Genomic DNA, 23361 nt, shown 5'->3' on the forward strand with positions numbered 1-23361 from the left:
CATCCTCGCGGTTCCATGATAAGGTTTCCGGGGTTGGCGCGCGTATTGGAAGTTGACAAATTTTAATTGCGATATTCAGTAAACTTCTCGCAGATGCGAGAAAAAAGATTTTTTGCTCAGCAAGATATGCGCTCAGATTTTACGTGCCGCCACGAACTACAGTTTATGTGAGCAAACAAGGGCTTGTATTTAACGTTGTGCAATAGATTTCTCTTCCTTTAACTTTGTTATGAAATTTCGCAATCGTGTGAATCATATTCGAAGTTCCAATAATCGATTCGTTACAACAATGGTTCTCACTTTTTCTGACCTTGTAGCATCCTGTTGAAGGGATACATGATGTGAAAATTTGAAATATGTACCTTTTATACGAACACAGAGTGCAATAGCAGTTATATTTTTCGACAGTAGGGCAAGGTGGTGCACAATGGATACAGGGGCACAACGGTATATCGTGAATATTTTTATAACCCGACAGTAAGAATTCGATGATTTAGTAGTGTAATATAAGTCCTAATCCTGAGGTAGTTTGATTTCGCCAGGGTCGCTGTCTTTGTGAGAAGGTGACGAGTTTCTTAATTTTGCTAACCTGCGTAAATTTACAACGTTACCTTTCGATCGTGTTTTACGGGGTATATCTCGCTTGTTGTTCTTGAAATTAGTACACAGCTTAGACAGCGCTATTACTAGTCGCCCTGCATGCTTTTTCAGGCGCAGGATTGCGATTATAAAGTTTTCTTGGGGTTTTTGCTCTGAAGAAGTGCATGGGTGGGGCACATTGGGACAATTATGCAAAAAATGAAGTTGCTAGCGTGCCCCCGAAATTTATCACGAGGTACTCCAGTTTAAGAACTCCTGAATTAATGTAGAGTAGCACTGTTTCCCAGGATGGCCGCATAATTTACGCAGGCGTCGAGGCCATGTTGAAATTCACACTATCTATTTAAAACATGCGTGGGGGAGAAAAAAAAACCTTTAGGGACGCAAAAACAATTCTGCGGCCTAGTGGACATTGAACCACAGACGCATTTATAATGCACTTAATAGTGTCAAAATACCAATTGAAATCTGGTCAGTTCTATCATTTATTGTGATTGCCCAGAATTAACTTCAATAATCAGTTTTCAGTTGATTCTCTATTCATATGCTTTTCATGTTGCCGTTAACTCTTCATAAGAGTCATCGAGTTGATAAATTAGACCTGGGATCACCAACGCGGTGCCCGCGGGCCCCAGGTAGCCCGCGAGGACCAGATGACAGGCCGGCGAGCCTGTTCTAAAATTAGATCGAATAGCAGCATTTACCAATATTCGTCAGATTATTACCAGTAAGCTTTTAAATATATAGATTGATTGATTTAGCTATTCTTGATTAAGTCACACTAACATGTAACTTACAAATGGCAATACATATATATAAATACTTAAAATGATGATATCAAATATCCTCGATTACAATTAGTAATATGCCAACATGCATGAGAATCACAAGATATCGAAGACGTAGGATAATGCGGGGGGTCCAGGACAATTACGGTGACATGCCGTGTTTCTTCATTTTGACGATAGTGGCCACATCACAATTTATCATCATTCCCTTCTTGATGTAAGAACCATGCAATGCCCACGCTGTCTTGCTTCAGTTAGGATATTGCGGTACGTTGAGCATAACACCATAGTGTCCTATATGGTGTCGACACAAGCAAATCTCACGTCTCAGTGAAATTGTATCATGTCACAATTTCCATTTGGCTACAGGCAATTTGATGGTCATTTTTGACCGGCTTGCCGAGCATTAAATTTGATAAATCGAATATCAATCGAAAGCTGACTCTGCACTGATTACGAAAATATAAATTTTATTCCGCTCGTGGCCCTGGAACTTCCACAATCAGCCTCGAATTTTTCATTGTTATGGAGATTGGCATTGGGACGCAACAATGCTGTCTGGCAAAACGAGAGAGTAGCTCAGGGGTCGGCAACATTTTGCCATTCACGGGCCAAATTTCGAGTGCACAACTTTTTGGCGGGCCGGATTTTTTCTTAATACTATATTTAACGCTCACTTCGGTTTATTACCATACATTGCTGCAATCTCAATCATACAAATCACAAAAAGAGCAAAACACATGTAATTATATACACTTCAAAACGCAGGATAAATGTGACACGGAGCGCAGCTTACTTTGTGAAAGGTCTTTAAATTCTGGTAACAATTCAGATGAAGCAAGAATCATACCATATTGTAAATGGGCGTTGGAATACGTGATCTTAGCTTGCTCTTCGTGAATTTCATTGCTGAAATCTATTGTTCACATACGTACGTGCTACCAAAAGTCGATGTCATTTCTTTTGCATTGTTGGTCAAGCTAGCTATAGGATAAAGACCCATTTCAAGAACGTACTCTTAGTCAAAGTCATGTGGCGACATGCTCTTTGTATGAAATTTGTCATTCAATTCAACTGCATCGTATTTGAAATTTTCCAGGCAATGGTATTGGCGTCCACATTAAACGGAGGACTGAGTAGTCAGAATTTATTTTGTGCAGAACGAATGTCGGGAAAGCGCGTGGAAATTCAGCAAATAATTTTCGTATCAAAGTTACAAATGTATAGTGCTGGTACTAGGTTTACTCTCATCCAGTATAGGAAAGTGAGCATAATTTTATTTGTACTGTTAACATTCCCAGAGTCGCAGTTTTGTATCGAATGCGCCTCAACATCTCATGTATTCAGTTGTTTTCCCCCGGAAGTTACAAATTCAATTTGTTTAGATGTGACGTTAAATGTACTACGAAAGCAAGATTAGATACCCATTTATGACTACAAGATTATGAGCGAGACAAAATCAGCTTCCACCATTGTGCCCAAAACACTATTCTGGTTTGTTGTCTTGGCGTACAATGTCTTCTGGTAAATTAACTACAGAGGACTAGCCTACGGAGGTTAGTTATCTACAATGTAACAGGAAAAGTTTGAGATTTTGTCATTGCGTCTGAAATGTTCCAATCGTTTTTGAAGCAGAGGAACGGGCACCTCTATTGTCGCACGACTCGCACCGCATCATAGGGGCAAACCCTCTAAAAAGTATGGTAGGCTATATCTTCTGTTGCAAGATACACCCGCTTGATAAGCACTGGTCTAGTCTACTCTACAGACAATCTCCATCTCCTACTTTTAGTACAAGATACTAGTCAACTGCCTTCGCACCAGTTTTATGGCGTAACATAATACAACGTATAGGCTACATATCTCGTAGCATTGCCGCATTCTTTCCAAGGAGTGCTGCACTGCAGATTGGAACTCATTACGAAACCGCGGGTCATATTCTTGTGGTAACTGATTATTTTGTCGCGAGCCGGACGATTTCGCTTGGCGTAGCTCAAGAGAAAAAGCCAGACAGCATTGTTGCGTCACAATGCCAACCTCCAGAACAATGAAAAATTCGAGGCTGATTGTGGGAGTTCCAGGGCCACGAGCGAAATAAAATTTATATTTTCGTAATCAGTGCAGAGTCAGCTTTCGATTGATACCTGTTTTATCAAAATTGATGCTCGGCAAGCCGGTCAAAAATGACCGTCAAATTGCCTGTAGGCAAATGGAAATTGTGACGTGATACAATTTCACTGAGGCGTGAGATTTGCCTGTGTCGACACCATATAGGACACTATGATAACACCATGTCAACCCATTTGTTTCATTTGAATGTTAATGATGCACAATGAACAGACAATGGGCATAAGAAGGCTACAAGCTGTAAAATGTCAGATGATAAGTTCACCGACAGTGGAGAATCTACAATACAAACGAAATGTAGGTCGCAAAAAATTAATGACTTTATAAAAAATTTTGACATTTTTTGACCTAACACTAATATTTTGACAACATTTTGACTTTTTTTGAAATGTCAAAAAAAATCGCCCTAGTCATGACCGATCTAGGTATAGAACAGGGGCGGGAAACATACGGCCCGCGAAGTGATTTTGTCCGGCCCGAGGACAGTTTTTCGTCTTACATGATAATGTGGCCTGCAGCCCCAGTCTGACGATATTCCCCACTATTCGCTTACTACGTCAAATTTTAGTGACTGTATATTATTATATAAGTGCATCTGCAGCGTGCGAGAGTGGAGCTAGCGGGATAAGTTCGTCGAAGCGAGAAGACTCGCGTTATCGGCATTTACGATGTTCTCAACCCTACTATCGTTTGTGGTAATCATTGTGTAGATTTATTTCCGGAAATTAAAGGGATTATTACCCTTTGTTTCTTTTATACTTCAACATGTATGTTCTCCAGAAAAAAAAATCACTCAAACTAATTAAAACTTAAAGTATGATACTGGAAATTGAAAGATAAATATAAATACGCCGGCTACTTCTAAAAGCGGCCAATGTATTTCATGTCTTTAATCCAGGAAGTTTCACAGATGGTATGCTAAAACAGATATGCTAAAACAGGAAACGCCATGGAATGCTAGATTTTGATATGATAAGTAAATGCTAGATTGCGAAACATCAGTTTCAAACGTTTTGATGGGCTATATATACAGTGATGAAATATTTCATACGGGCGACAATGCGGTGTGAACGAAACCATGCAACCCGCTACCTAAGTTAATTTCATCGATACTTTCGTGAAATCACGCTGGTCACTCCATATCCACTGTGCGCGAAACGCGATGAAAGTTCTGGGCTTCAGTCAACTTTTATGAAAATTAAATGTTGATACTCCGTGATAACATCCCCCAAATTAGTCAGGCTATATTCCTGATTTGAGGATTAAATTAAATCTACTTGAAAAACTGAAAATAGTGAAAAGTAAGTAAGTAGATCACAAAATATTACGAAGTGGAAGTAGAAGTAGCGGGAATTTAGACCTACTTGAGTAAGTATCCTAGTAGCGGAACGCTACTTGAGTACTTCATACTTCAAAAAAGTAGAAGTACTTCGTTACTCACCACCTCTGGCTATTTCACGTTTTAATATTCTCGTTATAGGTAGGTGCCGGGCCGTAACAGCTATACTTAACATGCTGCGGCTCATTATTACATCACAAGTGTAGCTACGATCGTTATTGGCAAAATACGTTATCCACACGTAGTCGGTGGAAATATTCAATGTACTTAGTATGATTGAGAACTCCCTGCTTTAGGTCTGGTCCTCAACAAATGTCACTACCTCGCATGATACGAGAATTATAATGACCACTCTGCTTAGATTCAAATAGTATCGCAATTATATATCCATGTTTGGTTACATGGCCGTGTTTAGTTAGCCGCAGTTTCGAATGTTGCTGCTAGACGACGAATAGTTGTACTTACAAATATTTGAAATTTTACACTCATCAAATATAGCATGACCAATTAGGTCATTTGAACTCATCAGTTGCTGATATAAAGCATAACCGCGCTGTTTTTACCGTAACTCGTAATGTCAGCTCGCAATATCCGTATTTATTATAGAAATGCATGTGTCCGTTCAACTACCAGATTCATTCTTCGTTATGACAGAAATAATTCATGTTGATTTCATCTTATTCACCTTAAAACGGTCACCAATCGTTTTTTCACAATTCTGGTAAGTGGTATTGTGCTTGCTAACGGTGACGAAGAGATATAGCCTCGATTTCCGGTAAGTTAAATCAACACAGTGTTGTCAAGCCTCTCCGTCGCATTTAAAAGTCAAAATATTTTGAAGCAGCATTTCTTCTCCTGCAATAGTGTCGCAAGCGTTTCATAATGTTTGCAGTGTGCCTCAATCGAAAATGGAAACCATGGACGTACACACTCAGAATTCCGCTGTATTTTTAATGTGTATTTTTCCCCGTGAAAATTGAGAATTGGTGCGAATTGTTAGGATATATTGCAAATGTCAGCGTCATTCCATGCAATACAGTATTCACTTTTCCATATCATGTGCAAGTTTTCATGCAACCCGAAAGCCGTGGCAGCGCAGGCTCAATTCGTGTGAACATAGTCCAACTTAAGAAGCCTTCACTGAAATACGTTGATTGCGATATATTAACTATCTAAACCAAACTAAAGGTTATGGTGGCTGAAATATATATATCAGTGCTCAATAGAATCGGTGAAATTGTTCGAATGTATGGGACTTCCGAACTTCCCGAATAGCCCCAAGGATGATTTCACTTAGTCGTGCTCTCCAAAGATTCAATGTTTCGTTACGGAGCCCGGAGGATTGACAAACGACAAAACTTCCAAGCACTAATGCTAATAACTAGGGCGATTAGATTTTGCTCTAATATTTGTAAATTCTGACATATTTTGACTTTAAAAAACTTTTTTTGAAACGTAATTTTGACTTATGAAGAATTCATGTGGTTAATATCTGATGAAAATTCGAAATTTATTGCAGTATAACTGGAAATAGTTTGCTAGATTTTTTGATATTCAGTCAGTAAGTCAATCATTGACTGAAATTTCAACGATTCAAATGAACCACCGCAAGAATGCGATATAATGAAAATGGTACGAACTGTCTGTCCTTAAGAAGTGACAAGAATGTAGGAAGAATGATAGTTGGCTGGAAGTACATTGCTGGCGACACACCTTGTTGCTTCATGTTAACAATGTTGTTCACATCTCAGTTGTCCATCCTGCGGTGTTTGATATAAGATGCACTGAACTCCGTGGGAAGTGACATTCCCAATTGAAAATCCAAATTACAAACATAGCCATCCTCATTCCTGGTGGTTGGCTTGCTTGCTAGTATAGGGATAGCGTGAATGTGAGATTCATGTTCGCGTTCGGTGTATGAACCTCACAAATGTGGAGGCTCGCGTTCGCAAACGAACCTTGGTAGGTTCTGCACTGTGAACCCTTTTCATTAGATATAATTTGTCAGGTATAATTACGACATATTTGTCTGAAATTCTTTCTATTTCAACTTCGGACCACTCTCTGCATGGGTACTGCCACCGTGAAAAGAAATTCAGCACTAACGAAGCATGCTAATTGCCTCATTCAAAAATCTGATTTGTTGTGTTTGAAAATTTTCCCCGAAATATTCAGCTTTCCGTTTGTGAGTATTTAGCAGAGGTGGTCAAAGTAGTCAAGAAAGCTACTCAAGTAGAAGTAGAAGTAGCGACGAAAAAAATCTACTCAAGTACGAGTAGAAGTACTTCTTCCATAAGCAACCTAAAACTACTTGAAGTAGAAGTATAATTGACTGACTTTAAAAGTACTCAAGTAAGTAAGTAGTTGTGAAAACGATCCTAATTCGTTCACATGGATTGTAAAAAGGTGCAAATTGAGCTATGCGAAAGGTGACGAGCTTGATTCATATTGATGCATACCAACAGCTATCCAAATTTCGATAGCATAAGCAATAAGCATTCATCAACATCATGATAGTATTGTGGAAATGCGATACTCATCCTCTGTTTTCTTGAATAGCACGTTTTAGAAAATACCATGGTACGACGCCATCCCCCATATTGTAATGTCCGTATTTCGCCGAAGAGCAATACGGAGAAGTTGCATAGGATACGGTGTAAACACTTTTTGCGATTAGTAAAAATGGTGGACCGTAAAAATGCCATATCGTGTAGCTTCATTTTCGGATATTAAAGGCATTACTACACTTGCTTTTATACTTCAACAATGTATGTTATCCAGACAAAAGAACTGATATTAATTTCGACTCAAAGTATATGATACTGGGAATTATAAGTGAAATATAAATAGGGCCCACTACTTCTAAAAGTGGAGCTTGTATTTCATGCCTTTAGTCCAGGAAGTTTCTAAGGTGGTGTGGTAAAACAGCTCTAAAACTGAAAAAAAATCGGAGTCAACGTTTCCAGATTAGGACACGCTATGGACATACTAGATTACGATATGACAAGTAAATGCTAGATTGCGAAACATCAGTTTCAAACGTTATGATGAGCCATATCTACTGTGATGAATTATTTCATATGGGCGAAGGGCAACCATGTGGTGTAAACTAAACCACGCCAAACCGCGACCTAAATTATATTCACCGATACTTTCGTGAAATCATACTGGTGACCCCGTATCCACTACGCGCGAAGCGCGACGAAAATTCTTGGCTTTACTCAACTTTTGTGAAAATTTAATGTTGATACTCCGTGAAAACAGCCCCAAAATTTTTTAGGCTACCTTCCTGATTGGAAGATTGAATTACTTCTACTTGACAAACTGAAAATACCGAAAAGTAAGTAAGTAGATCACAAAATATTACGAAGTAGAAGTCGAAGTAGCGAAAATAGGATCTACTTGAGTAAGTACCAGAAGTAGAGGAAAACCACTTGAGTACTTCGAAAAAGTAGAAGTACTTCGTTACTGACCACCTCTGGTATTTAGTGACTCTCAGCTGTGAGCTTGTCCAGTACTAATAATTATTACACCATGTAAAAAAAATTTGCAAAGTTTTAGTTGGCCAAAATGTTTTATGTATTGTGTTTTAGCATTTAAATAGTATATTCATATTGAAATGAACCCGAATATTTTCGTATACGATTGTTGATATACAATGTTCTTTCCAATTCTCTACTAGTTGCTGACGATTACCCCTGACGAGTGTCAGCCGAAAATATTCGGGTTCATTTCAATATGAATATACTATTTAATTGTATATTGAAGTTCTGTACCTCCAAGAAGCTCTTCAAATGTTTTAGCATTCCAACCTAACTAGCCAAATACGAACATTTTTCCTGAAGCGTCCTAAATTTTGAAGAAATGTCAATTTCTCTATTTTTAGATTTTACTCATAAAATTGCTCCGTATTAATCACAATATTTGTTTATTGAAGGTAAGAAAATGCTAATGAAAAGGTTTATATGAACAAATATAGCTTACTCAATACTCATGCATCAAGTAACAATGCAAACACTTTAAAAATCGTCAGAAGAGGCTTTGTTTGCGTAACTTGCGTCTGTGAAATGAGGAATCTTGTCTTACTATGGACCACAAATAACGCCATGTCACAAAATTTTTCAAAATTTTAGTTGAGTAATTTTTTCATGTACTGTGTTTGGTTAATCCAAACCAATCACTAAAATACAAAAGTCTACTGAAGTGTTCCAAGTCTTTGATAAATGTCACTTTTTGTGATTTCTCGTTTTACTAGAAACTGGCCTGATTTAGTGAGTCCCACCTAAATCATCAAGTTCGTGATGGTTAAGGATGTGTGGTTTTGGATTTATATCTACACGGGAAATGTTGAAGTTGTCATCGGAGTCATTTTCTGTATCTTTAAGCCCTATCGAGTCTTCTGGAGCTTTTTTTTCCCGATAATTTGGGCAGCGCAAATTTACTGCAATACGGAACAGGTGCTTAAGAGAAGATGGTATAGAAAGATATGCAATATCAAGTCATTTTTTAGTTATTCTGAACCTTGGAATGTCACCCATACAGAAATTACAGGCATCTATACGGTTTCGAATTCCCCTTCAGATTCTTTAATAGCAAATGACATTTAATGGCGATCTCCCCTTAGCCATCCCTCCATATTTCATCCGCATGTTTCGCAGATTACATGAAATGCTCAGTTTTTATCCTTGTCTCCAATCGTCATGCCAAAGTAAAGTTAATAAGTATAAGAAACCTTTCTTCTATCTATATTACCATGTAGCAAAAATTGAGTTGAGTCGATTTTTTTGATATTTTCTATACCATATTCCTTAGTAAAACATGTTTTTGGCATTAATTTTCCTCAAGTGTCGTTTTAAAAATGTCATTTTAAGCTTTTTAAACGTCCCGCGCCATGTTTTCAAGCTTCTTTAAGGAAATTCCTTGTAACTGTGACGTCACTTTGATCCATCATTCAATTCATAATAGTTTGTTGTTAGTAATAATCAGTGTCTCAGTCTCAGTTGGCTGCGGCAAGCAATCTCGAATTTCTTTTCGTTTTGTTCTGTTAATGCACTGATTGTGGATCTAGTGAGTATAATCTCATCATTAATGTCAACATAGCAAATGTGATCTGACTGCCCGCTGATTTTGATATATGTGTGGTCTGTATATCAGTTTGAAACAAGTTAAGTACAAAATATATTCAATAATTGACATCAACGAAATTGACATAAAGAATGCATCGCTGTGTAATGTGAATATAGATGGCGTGCTGGATTTATCCTGATTTGATATGTTCATTGTATCACAAAACTACAATCCTCCCGGTTGAAGTGTTGGCTACTGTACAATATAATTTTGAGGTAAGTATGTGGACAACTATATGAAAACCGATATTTTACTTCAATGCCCTAATATTAAATACAGTGCCCACTGTTCAGTCTACCCTAGAACGTTAAGGCTTACATTCCCTTGCAAGCCCTAGTCGAAATTGTTTCGAATTTTGTGGAATTATAGTAGCATTTGATTATTACAGTTGATACATGTGTTGATGCTTAAAAGAAAGCTTCAACTTCAGCGTTGGGGCATAATGTGGCATGAGTCGTCACTAGTATGAAATATATTAGCAATAGTCTGACCGCGCCTTGAGAATATATTGCCCGATCTAGCCTAGTACGCCAAGGCGTGAGCTTGCAAGTCCTGGTCGAGATTGGTGGCAAAACGACGGAAGATATTGATTGTATGGAATTATTGGAGCATTTATTGTTCCAGTTACAGTGATGCTTAAAAAGTCAGCAGGAACTTCACGATTGTGGCATAATTAGGGTTACCATATTTTGGAAATGTGAAAAGAGGACACTTTTTCAAAATTTTCCTACTTACAATACTGGGGTGAAATACGGAAAAATGGTAAATTCCCCTCGACTTTGTGGTTGGACTAAAAAAAGATCATTTTTCCGACTCGTCTTCAGAAATTGAAACTTTTCTTCAATTCTCCTTTGGTTGACAACAAAAAGGTTGTTACAACCCTTGGTTACAACCCTGTACAGTGTACAGGCGCCGCCATGTCAACTTCTTTGTGATTAATTAGCACACTGTGCAATCCTAAAGTAAGATTTCAAGGCGTTCGATAAGCCCGGTACTCCAAATTTACCAGGATATCAATTCATTAGGGTTGAGTACATCGTAAACGCCGATAATGCGAGTCTTCTCATTTTGACGAACTATAACGCGTAAGATTCACTCTCGCACGCTGCGAATACACGTATATAATAACATAGAGTCACTTAAATTTGACGTAGTAAGCAAGCAGTGGGGAATCTCGGCAGACTGGGGCCACGGGCTACATTATCATGTAAGACGGGAAGCTGTCCTCGAGCCGGAGCCGGCCCGCGGGCCGTATGTTGTGTAATATCTACCCGATTATCTGTATGAGCCCAGTAACCTAGCTAGAGAGATGTCCAGATTAATCATTGAAGGGAATGATGAAAAATATTGAAGTAGAGACTTTCGAGAGGCAGGGAGGGGCGAGGTATGCTTTGGTTGCTCGATCGACGCGCAAACGATTGGAAACGTCTCGAAATTGCGAGATCGGTCTTGGGAATTATCACGAAACCACCAACGATCCCAAAATGGTTGAAAATTCTAATCATTCCGTTGCCGTGATACGAAAGCTACGTAGCACGGTAACGCGACTAAGGTTCCTAACATGTGGACCATGGCCCCCAGAGTGTAATCCACTTTTTCAAAAGAAAGGAATTATAATTTAATAAAAAGGAAAGTGAACTCTTGAAGCTGCATGAAAAAACAGCAACCCATAATTCGACCATGTTTTGAGTAAAACTAAACAAATTATGCCCTAATCGTAATGAAATAATTATGTCATTGCTATTGCCGTTACCATCAACATAGTGTTGTAAATATGGGCTTTCAACTATGTTACTTAGAAAAACGATAACAAGTGCAATGTCGCGGTTATTCAGTATAACATGGGACTGACCGGCTCTTCCTACCAGCAGAGCAAAAACTAGCTCAACCATCACGTTAACTGAATATGTAATACCTACTATCTCATTTTGTGTTGTGTAGCCTATTTTATATCATTTCGTCATAGCATTTATAGGAGACTATATGATTTCAGAACTACTGACGTAAAATGATGAAAATCGATCCAAACATGATAATATGGTTTGCATAAAGTTGTCGCACTTCTGAAACTGTTGCAGTAGAAGTGGAGTTAGTCGTGTACAGACGTGTACAAACCACTGGATTTTCAAAATGCGCAACTAGGTACTAGAACTAGAACTACTCAATTTTCAAAATCGGCAGCCAGAATTAGAACTGTACTCACTTTTTAAAACTCCCACGTATAACTAGGATTAAAGCTACTCAACTTTCAACATCGGCAACCAGAACTAGAACTACTCACTTTTTAAAATTCGCCACTAGAAGTAGAACTAGAATTACTTAAAAAACCTTTAGTTCGTTGACCATCAACTAACTAATGGCCGTATTACGAAAACAAGAATTAATTCGAGAATTGCGTAATACTCGGATAGAAACTCGGCCTACAGTAAACTCCGGTTGGTATTACGAAAAAAATGTAATCCGTCGCCTACTCAAAACTCGCATTACATGTAATTCGCGTATTCGCGTCATATATCTTGGTCATATTTGTGATACCGGCACATGAATTTATCGTTACGCCAGCGGTTTGTGTTTTCACGATGATTTTCAGCATCAATGATCGGTCATAAGAAGCATGTCACTATAGATAACTCAGGTAATACGTACGTACAGTAGGGTGCCAAATTTGGGAATTTTGAAATATTTCAAGGCTGTTTCGCACTATGTATTCGTGTACCTAAGGAACAGTTCAGGTTTACTAAAGGAAGCATATGATGTCTAACGATCAATGAATCGTTATGTTGCAATAAATTTTGAGTTACGGTACTGCATCTGCTATTGTTACAAAACTGACGGTGGTGGGTGGTGTAAACCGTGCTGTGGTGAAGCTATTACTTTTTAACGATTAGCTATTTTTCTAGTTCTCTAGTTCATAGCCACAAGATTATAAATATGGATTCAAGTGTTGAAAAGAGAACAAACTATTCAGAGTATGAAAAAGAGTTTTTGCTGAATTTGGTGGAAAAGTGGCCTATATTAAAGGACAAATCAACAAATAAATTTACAAACAATTCCAAGGAGTTGGCCTGGACAAAGATTCAGGTTGAGTTTAATATGGACAGCCATACACGGCAAATTGACAATTGGATGAAGCTAATTTATCCGCAAAGAAAATGTGAAGACCGGTGGTGGATCCTTCAAGGATAAAGAATTAACTCCAATTTCGCAGCAGGTTTGTAGGCCTACTTCTTTTGCCACTCTTCGGTGTACATTGGCATCAGTGAACATTGAAACACATCTCAATCTTGAATTGAAATCGGAATATATCATTGCTGCCTGAATTTTGTGATTCAGGCGCAGGGAATTGATGGACAATTCATTTGGTTTGCTCATGGTGTTGTTTCTCACTGAAGAAAATTGATTCTCATTTTGATTATTGCAATTGTATTTCCAGCTACTCGCAATGGAGCCAGCGCACTTCAATCCCATAATCCCAGACTCTCAATTGGACACTGAAAGCGCAACTGCCGGTATCACAAATATGACCAAGATATATGACGCGAATACGCGAATTACATGTAATGCGAGTTTTGAGTAGGCGACGGATTACATTTTTTTCGTAATACCAACCGGAGTTTACTGTAGGCCGAGTTTCTATCCGAGTATTACGCAATTCTCGAATTAATTCTTGTTTTCGTAATACGGCCATAACAGTATCTGGGTCTCACAAAGCGCAGAAATTGATTTCATAATACCATCGCGGCTCAGGTTCCGATCGGTATTACGAAAATCGGCGATGTGTGACCGCAAGTAATGCCCGTTTTACAAAAACACTATTTTAATACGAAACAGAGGATAACTCCGCAAATTATCCTTAATTCGAGTGTTACATTCGTTTCGTAATACGGGCATAAATGGGTAGTTTGTAGGGACGGTGTGAACCTCTGAAAGGTTCAGATTCGTGTGAACGCGAACCTTTTTGAAATGTTCTGTGTGAACGCGATCGTGAACCTCATGACGTCGCGTCACGTGACGCCATAATGCTAATTTAAACCCTGAATTTCAGTGAAGAGATATATATATTAATATATACACGATACCTAGCGACGACTCGGGCCACATAATGCCACAATGCTGAAGTACATACTGACTTTTTAAGCGTCGCCAAATGTATCAACTGGAGCAATGAAATGATATATTAATTCAATCGAACCAATATTTTGGCTTTGTCAACAATTTTGACGAGGACTTGCAAGGGGATATATGCTTACGCCTTAACGGTGTAGGCCAGACCAGACAATTAATTCGGAGTCTGAGTGTTGTTAACAAGTTATCAGAGGTGGTCAAAGTAGTCAAGGAAGCTACTCAAGTAGAAGTAGAAGTAGCGACGAGAAAATCTACTCAAGTACAAGTAGAAGTACTTCATCCATAAGTAACTTGAAACTACTTGAAGTAGAAGTAGAATTGACCGAATTTAAATCTACTCAAGTAAGTAAGTAGTTTTGAAAACAGTCTTAATTTGTTCGCATGGACTGTCAAAAGCTGCAAATTGAGCTATGCAGAAGGTGCAGAGAGCTTGATTCGTATTGATGCATCCCATGAGATATCAATTTTCGACAGAATAAGCATTTTTTCGCATCATGTGATGCAAATTATAGTATTGATATGAAAATGCGATACTAAGCTTTTGTTTAGTAGAATACTACGTTTTAGAGAACATCATGGCATGGCGCCCGACCCCATATGATAAGGCCCCAAGTTTAGGCGAAGAGCAATACGGGGAAGTTGTATCGGATACGGTTTCAACACTTTGCGCGATTAGTATAAGTTAATAACAAATATTATGAATCGTAAAATTTATATTTAGTGCAACTTGATTTTCGGAAAATAGAGGAATTACTGCAGTTGCGTTTATGCTTCAATATATGTTCTGCAGACAAAAGAGCTGAACGTAATTAGAACTCAAAGTATGATACTCGGAATTGAATGTGAAATACAAATACCACTTATAGAAAGCGGAAAATATATTTAATGTCTTTTGTCCATAAAGCTTCAAAAGTGATCTGCTATAACAAGTGTAGCGTTAAAAAATGCGGGATTTTCCAGATTAGCTGGACACGTCATGGGCTGCTAGATTACGATATGATACGTAATTTCTATATTGCAAAACGGTAGTTTCAAACGTTATGGTGGGCCTTATTTACCGTGAAAAAATATTTGATACGGGCGGCAATTCGGTGTGAACGGAACCAAGCAATCCGGTACCTAAATTATATTCACTGATACTTTCGTGAAAACATATTGGTCACTCCATAAATACTGTGCGCGAAGCGCAACAAAATTTCAGGGCGTTACTTGACTTTTATGAATATTAAATGTTGGTACTCCGTGAAAACAGCCCCAAAATTCCTCAGGCTATCTTCCGTATTGGGGGATTAAACTACTTCTACTTGACAAACTGAAAATAGCGAAAAGTAAGTAAGTAAGTATTAGGGTTAGTTCGGATATCAATAATTTTCACTATCCGGATAACGGATATATCCGGATATTTTGGAATTTATCTAACCGGTGAACCGAATAATAACTGCTAAGTGAGACAATCGATTTCATTAGGTCTGCATGTAAAACGGATCGCAAAATCATTACACAGTGTTATTGTAGAGTACCTACCTACGCGCGCAGTATGAGCGAATACGAGAAAAACCACGCAAATTTAATGTTCACTGCTTCTGCAATGCCCTCTTTATAAAGCACAGATGCATCAATTGTGGGATCCTGTAGCCGGGACCGGAATTTTGTAACAAAGAGTCCACGTTCATTGAATGCTTTTTCAGCTTCCACATAAGTGGGCTGAATAGAAAGCAGCGCTTCGTAGAGAGTCAAAAGGTTGGCAGGTCGTACGCCGGAAACTTCAACGGCTTTGCATCCTTTTGACCATCCTTATGTTTAGGTTTAGAGTACTAGAAGGACGACTAGCTGATACTGGAATTGATGCCGACATCATACCTCGCTCTAATTCACGTGATCAGGCACGCAGCCAGCCGAAAATGTAGGGGGACTGAAATAAAATCAGGGGGTTTCGATTTTTTTTTCGAATTAATCATCAGCGGAAATCAATTACGCTTGCACGCACGCACATTTTTGCGAACATTCGATGTCATTCAGTTTCGCGGTGTCACTCTCAGAATCACTAATTAGAATACACTTAACGGCATATCGTCAACAAGCCATCGAGAGATAGGAGCCAATGCGTGCTGGGTCCGAGATGGTTAGGCCAGCGATTATATCGTTCGTAGGCCTATTGCAGATGCGATTGTGCAGGTCAACGATAATATCGTGAGCACCAACCCAATGAAGATGCGATTGTGCAGGCCAGCGATGGAATAGTGTGTACACTGCACATGGCCTATTGCAGATGCGATTCTTCAATCCAGTGGAACTATCGGCTTGTTGAAGACGCGATAAATCAGGCCAGAGACGATAGCCGAGCGCGTGGCAATCAATGACCTAATAATTTAACGATCTTCTCAGCAGGAGATCGCGTCACATTACATTGTGCAATGTGTACAGACGCATCTCGCTAATTGGCAACACGCTTCTCGTTAATCGGCCGTGCCAACACTGAATACGACTTATTGAAGCTTACTAAAACGTGTAAAATGCATTAGCAACGATTCTTTTTTATCCGGTTAACCGGCAGAAAAATATCCGGATATCAGATAGTGAAAATACCTGCGGTTAACCGGTTAACCGGTTAACCGTTATCCGGATAATCCAACCCTAGTAAGTATATCACAAAATATTATGAAGTAGAAGTAGAGAAAATCAGATCTACTTGAGTAAGTAGCAGAAGTAGAGGAAAACTACTTGAGTACTTCCAAAAAGTAGAAGTACTTCGTTACTGACCACCTCTGCAAGTTGTACAGCAGTAGCCAACTCCCCGATCGCACGGATGTGGTTTTTATGATACAATAAAGATATGAAATCGAGATGGACCCCGTACGCTTTGCCAGATTTTTTACATCAGACAACAGATATCAATTTCATTGATTGGTTGAATAAGCCTAATTCGCTGACTACCTACATGTAGCGTATTTCGCTCTTGATGTTGTGTGATTGCAGGTCAAGCTCAGAGTTATCTAAATATTTACAAACAGAAAGCTGGATATTTCGAGCAAAGCTTTGTAACAAAGCAGGTACAACTTTTGAGATTGTTAAAGTGAATGCTTGTTTAGATTCGATTTTTATGCTGCCAGCGCCATGCATACAGTGGTTCGCAGTTGAAATGCAATAAATATATACCAAACATGTTATGACGACGTGAAAATAGTAATATATGAAAAAGGTTAATAGTGCAGAACCTATACCAAGGTTCGTTTGTGAACGTGGACCTCTAAATTTCCGAGGTTCACACACAAAACGCGAACGTACCTCACGTTCACACCATCCGTAGTAGTTTGTACAAATCTGTCACTAAACCGTTATGACGTCACTAGGGTCTGGCACAGTGTTTTGAGTAGTCGAATTTGAATCGACCATTAGTTTTAATGATTCGAGTCGGGTAGTGAAATAGGAGTTTTTCGAATACTGAAATTGTATGCCGAGTTGATATATCGATCAGAATTATAGTTTCGATACTATATCCCAGTTAACAAAAGTATGTATATTTAATGCTAAACCAAGCAAAGATATTGTAGTAGAGAAGAGAATGTGGCTGTTTGCTCACTATACAGACTAAGGAGTCTTTGCTAAGTCTTGCACCACCCCTCCATGTCGGTATTGCTGAGCGCCAAATACCAGCGTTACTGAAAAGGTCTTTAATTTGACCCGGTTGGGGATTGAACCCACGACCTGCCGATCAAGTGCCAAAGTGGAAGTGCCAAAATCATAACATTTTGCGGTTCCTTCCTGAATCGCGTAATTGGTTTGGTTCGCAACGAAAAAGATTGTGTTTGCATGCTAATCGTATGTATAATTAGGAGTGATCAAATAATCGGGAGAAAAAGTAGGTCTGGGGGCAATATCGAGCGTTGATATTGCAGCAGCATTATATCATTTTGGATCGGGTGAACTAGCTCTTCAACTGGATATTGAATTATTTAGAAATTTCTACACACACGATCACATATTGATGCATGGAGTAAACGTTTCACTGTTTAGTCCACCATAGCGCGCCAAATCACGTTGGTTGAATGCACATTGATTTTCAGCATTAAGTGAGATACCGCTAGTCAGATATCATAAGCTGTGTTATACGGTTAATTTTGAATGGTATTGAATAAGGGTTTACTTGATTCAGCGACCGTAACAATGCCCTGAATTACTCTGATGAATTTTCGGCTGGCACTCGCATCAGGTCATGTTAAAGGGGCACTGCACCCATAAAATGATATGGTCTCGAATTGAAGGGCAAAACGAAGAAATGACTTCAGCGACCAAGAAGTGTTACGACACAGTGAAGACCACGTGATTTTCACGACAACGCAACTACTCCCTGCAACACGTAAAGACATGCTTCGGCACTTCAACAAAGCAATGTATAGTTTACGAATTTAAGTGTCACTGTGATTGTGGCTAGCGTTGGGACCCCGGGAAATCCCGATCCCGGGATTTGAAGCAATCCCGATCCCGGGATTGGTCCCGATGAAATCCCGGGATTTGTGAACAGCATCTACCAAGGCTTATGTAGCGCCATATCTCTTATTTTGGTAATAAAGCAGTGTCACAAACTCGGCAAACTCGGATTGTCTAGAACAGTGGCCTCAAACACGCGGCCCGCCAAAACTGTTTTTGCGGCCCACGTCGGCGTTTTGACTTTTCAAGCAATCGACAATATTAAACTCGAAAATTTCAGATTTCGGATTTGAGAACTTGAAATTTCATTCTGAAACCACTCCAAAAACCTGAATCGCTATCACACATCAAACGCCCACTAGCTGCTAAACTATAATGCGACAGCTTTTACGATGACACGATGCATTTGACGTCTCGCATGGTTTCTAACTGTCTATATAACTCCTTATGTCGCCAAATTATGCCAAACACAACAATATTTTGAAACAATATTGAAAAATATGACTTTTTCGTGACAACCGTGAAAATTACAATAGTGTATTACATTTTCACAATGTGTATGGAATGCCAATCTGCAAGGTCCGACAAAATAGGCGTGCAGGGAAATACATATTATACCCCTATTTGATGCTGCTGCCCGCCGCGTCATCAAAAACTACGAAATTGGCCCGCGAGCAAATTGGAGTTTGGGACCCCTGATCTAAACGATGATACTCTTGATGCTCTTATGTTTTGCGTCAATTCAATATCACAAGGAATAAATATTATTTGTGTAACTTGTATGTGTACTTTACTACTTTTCCTAATCCCGGGGAATCCCGGGATTGAGGAGCGAAAATATCGGGAAATCCCGATCCCGGGATTTCAAATTTGATCCCGAAGTCCCAACCCTAGTTGTGGCTACGTGGGAAGAACGTCAAAGCGCTTGCAGGAACGCATAAATCAGCATGTCCTTAGATTCATCAGAACGCGCTCGGTGAAAAGTTCAGCCTCAACTCATCCGCTCAAGATTGATGAAGAACAATCAAAGGCAATAAATAGTGCAATTGGCTAACACTTGTTGGATAATCCCGCCTGTGCGACAGATTTCGAGACGACAGATTTCGCATACTCGGAAAGGGTCATTCACACTTTCATTTGTGTGCCTTGGAGTCGACTTTTATCAAAATACACCAGCCAAGGATGTGTCAACAAAAAGAGTTCGTGTATCATCTAAAAATAGTACATTGAACGCTCTCGTATTCGACATTTCATGCTGGTGACGTCATATTTTGTGCTACGATTGTTGACATACGATGTTCTTTTGAATTCTCTACTAGTTGCTGACGATTACCCCTGACGAGTGTCAGCCAAAAATATTCGGGTTCATTTCAATATGAATATACTATTCAATTGTATGCCATAATTGTGCAAATACTGTTCAAAAAAACATGTTGTATGAGCATACGGACGATTACCGCCCGATATACCCGACGTATACGATATATGGGATGGTTGGAACCGTCAAAACAGTCGTTTCAACAGCTTTCGTACGTATATATACATCAATGGTATGGAATGAATGTTCTGATGATGATTACAGCCGATCGTAAAAATGCTGCATGATGTAGTTCTGGTTAAAGATATTTTTGGTCCGTATATGACAAGGATTGAAGGCATATTTCGTCAAAAAAGCTATATTTACCCTAAATTTTCAATTGTCAATGACAAGCAACTATGACGTCACAACTTAAGATTCCTGACGTCATGACTTAAAAACAAAACAATGAATAAACCAATTAAAAAACAAGTTTTAAACAAGGGCCTAGTTCTAAACATGTTTGTTTTAAATTTATTTTTGTTTTAAACACAACCCTATAGTTGCAACCAAGTCACAAGTCAATCTTACTGTCATAGTTTTGCGTCGAGTCTAGGCGAGTAATTATTATTATCAATTCACCACCGAGCCAAGTCCAAGTCCGATTCGGGGAGCAGAGGTTCAAGTTATACTCAAGTACATGGGTGGGCAATTATTTTTTCCCGACGGGACAAATGAGATTCAGAAAATGTGATGGCGCGCCGCTGCAATTTGGTGTGACTTCATTTTATTTCTAAATGGAAAGCAGAGAATTACATGAAAAATATTGTAGTGGGAATGAAAAACGTGGTGCGAATGATGTGGATAAAAATCCGGATGAATTCCGATGAAAATTGTAGTGCAGTGCTTTTCCACCTGTGGGATGGTTCTCACTTGTGCGGATGAAAAAATTTGCAGTGCGAATGACGAGCATGGTGAGAATGGTGCAGAAGAACATCCGGGCGAATGCGGATGAAAATTGAAAATAATTGTTTCTTTTTCTGACGTGGAATAATTCAAATAACCTTCACCTCTGATAAAATGCAGTACCAAAAAACCTTTGCCAAAAACGACCATCGCGGGTTGGGCATAACTTTAGATGGATGCTTCGTGGTCAAAATGATCGGCAGTCGGCATCGAATAATCCCGTTCTTGCAATCTGCGTAGACACTAGACCAGTGGTCGGGAACCTTTAGCTCACTAGCCATATATGGCTCTTTTGGGATTAACATATGGCGCTTTGACAAATGTTTAATTTTGTTCTTTATTCTTCAATATTACAGCAACTTGTTAATAAATTTTCATGACGCCCCGAACAATTATGCTCGTGCCAGCAGCATGAACATGTTTTTGATAGGTCAATACAGTCGGGTAACCAAGGTTAGGGGTTCGTGCCCCCCCCATCCGTTTTAAAAATCTTTAAACTTAAGTTGATGTCGCCCCGGCGACTAACACCACTGGCGAATTCGAACTACCCGTCATCGCGCGCCTCGGAATCATGGATTGCACGATACCTTGATTGATACTTTGACGTGGAGACGGTGGTAGGACAATACATTTCACATTTCAAATATGAAAATTACGTGATTTTAGGAATAGAAATGTTGAAAATCTAATCATTCATGTACATTTATGAAAATACCGAAAAGGTTTCACATTTTCTCCTCGCTCATTCCCGACGACGTGTGAGGCGCTGCCTCACTCGCCTCCCCTAACCCTACGTCACTGACCTATCACACCCTGCAGTGGGTTTGTACTGCTGTTTAACCATGTTTTGCTCCACATACGCATATGGGCAGAAAAATGTGTCGCACACTACGAATCCCAACGAACAAGACATTCATATTCGCAATTTATTCACTATAAGCTTATCAACTAACCCTCGTTGGTAGTGGCCGTCAGTATAATACGGAGATAGCAATTCGAAATGTAAAGATGAAATAGGTAGTGTGACGTGAGAATGGTATAACAACAACAACAACAACGAAAGATTTCACAAAACGAGAGCGTTAAGCAAAAATGCAATTAGTGCAATACAAATAAGCTATAATATATAGCCAGAGACGCAACACTAATGAAATACCCGGAGAGAATAGAGTCGGTCCTTTTGCCGACAAAGAATCGGTTGCTCGAGTTTTATTATAGTAGATTCGAGAACCTTTAAATGGAACAGACTACGCCCACGAGCAAGAATTGAAAATCTGTTATCGTTATACGATTTTGCATACTCTGGATATATATTAGTGCTACCAATACGTCGCGATTATTCAATTGTGACGTAACAGATGATTGACATGAATGACTCTTTGTTAGTTACCATTGAAAATATTGGGTCAATGCGGCTCTTCGGTCGAAGAAGGTTCCCGACTTGTGCGCTAGAGTCCAAATGCGACGCGCAGAGTAATGTATTTCACCCCAATATGAAATTAGTTCGTAGAGCTGTGTTAGTTTGGGTAAAATTGCGGTGTGCGTGTTTCGTATGCGATACATGTCCGTGAAATCATAGTATAGGCTACTATTGTGATATAAAAATGCATTTGGTGTCATGGGTGAGGCTCATGTCGCGAGAGGCCAATAAAACTCAGATTTGGTCGTGGTCTAAAAAGCTACTTTCAGGTTATTGAACTGTTATGCTGAATATTTCGAGTAAACCTTTGTAACGAAGCAAGGAAAACGTTTGAGATTGGCAAAGTGCTCGTTTAGTATTGACTTTTTTATGCCACCAGTGCCTTGCATAGAGTGATCCGAAGATGAAATGCAAATAATTTTAAGCAAAGATGTAATGATGACGTGATAAATTATGAAAAGGTTCACAGTGCAGAGCGTACCAAGGTTCGTTTGTGATCGCGAACCTTTAAATTTCTGATGTTCACACACACAGTACACTGACGTTGATCTCACGTTCACACCATCCCTAGTAACGAGCCCTAATTTGCTTTCTCTTCTTGAAAGCTTGAGCTTATTGTCCAAGCCATCACGCAAGCATTTTCATTCGGTGAACGTTCGTTTTATTTTGGATAGAAGTACTACTGGATGGTTCTTAGAAAGACATGGTCTGGTCATCCAAGCACTAGTAGACGTGCTTGTACAAAACCCAACCACGTGTTTCGCCGAGAGGGTTTTGGTGCACTAGTTGAACTCAGAACGAAGGAAAAGAGTTGTCTGTGAACAAAATATTGAGTATCCTAATCTTTTTATTTGATAATCTTCGGTTGGTTTATGCGAATGGAATTTAGTTATTGCGCGTAGTGCTCAAAAAGATTTAAAAGCACTGCACTCACGGTATGCATATGCATTATGCACATACCGTGTGTTGTGTATGTAGCCTACATCGGTAGTCGGTGTATATGCCGCGAAAACATCAAGTATGCCTACTAACATACATAACGCTCCCAACAAGAGTTGACTTACATTGCCATAACGCCCCATAGCGATGTATATAACTGAAAAGCTTCTCCCCTATGCACGCCGTTTCACAGCACCACAGTGTG

General features: G+C 39.2%; 1 long non-coding RNA gene across 1 annotated transcript; it reads left to right on the forward strand.

The window, feature by feature from the left end:
• The first annotated feature begins 13122 nt into the window (after positions 1-13122).
• LOC145452520 (uncharacterized) lies at positions 13123-16179 on the forward strand. Its single transcript, XR_013919412.1, has 2 exons — positions 13123-13343; positions 13415-16179. It is a non-coding gene; the product is annotated as an uncharacterized LOC145452520 (long non-coding RNA).
• Positions 16180-23361: the final 7182 nt, after the last annotated feature.

The sequence above is a fragment of the Botryllus schlosseri genome, chromosome 12 (assembly GCF_051294905.1).
Source record: "Botryllus schlosseri isolate E-star chromosome 12, Bs_hap1, whole genome shotgun sequence".
Lineage (NCBI taxonomy): Eukaryota > Metazoa > Chordata > Ascidiacea > Stolidobranchia > Styelidae > Botryllus > Botryllus schlosseri.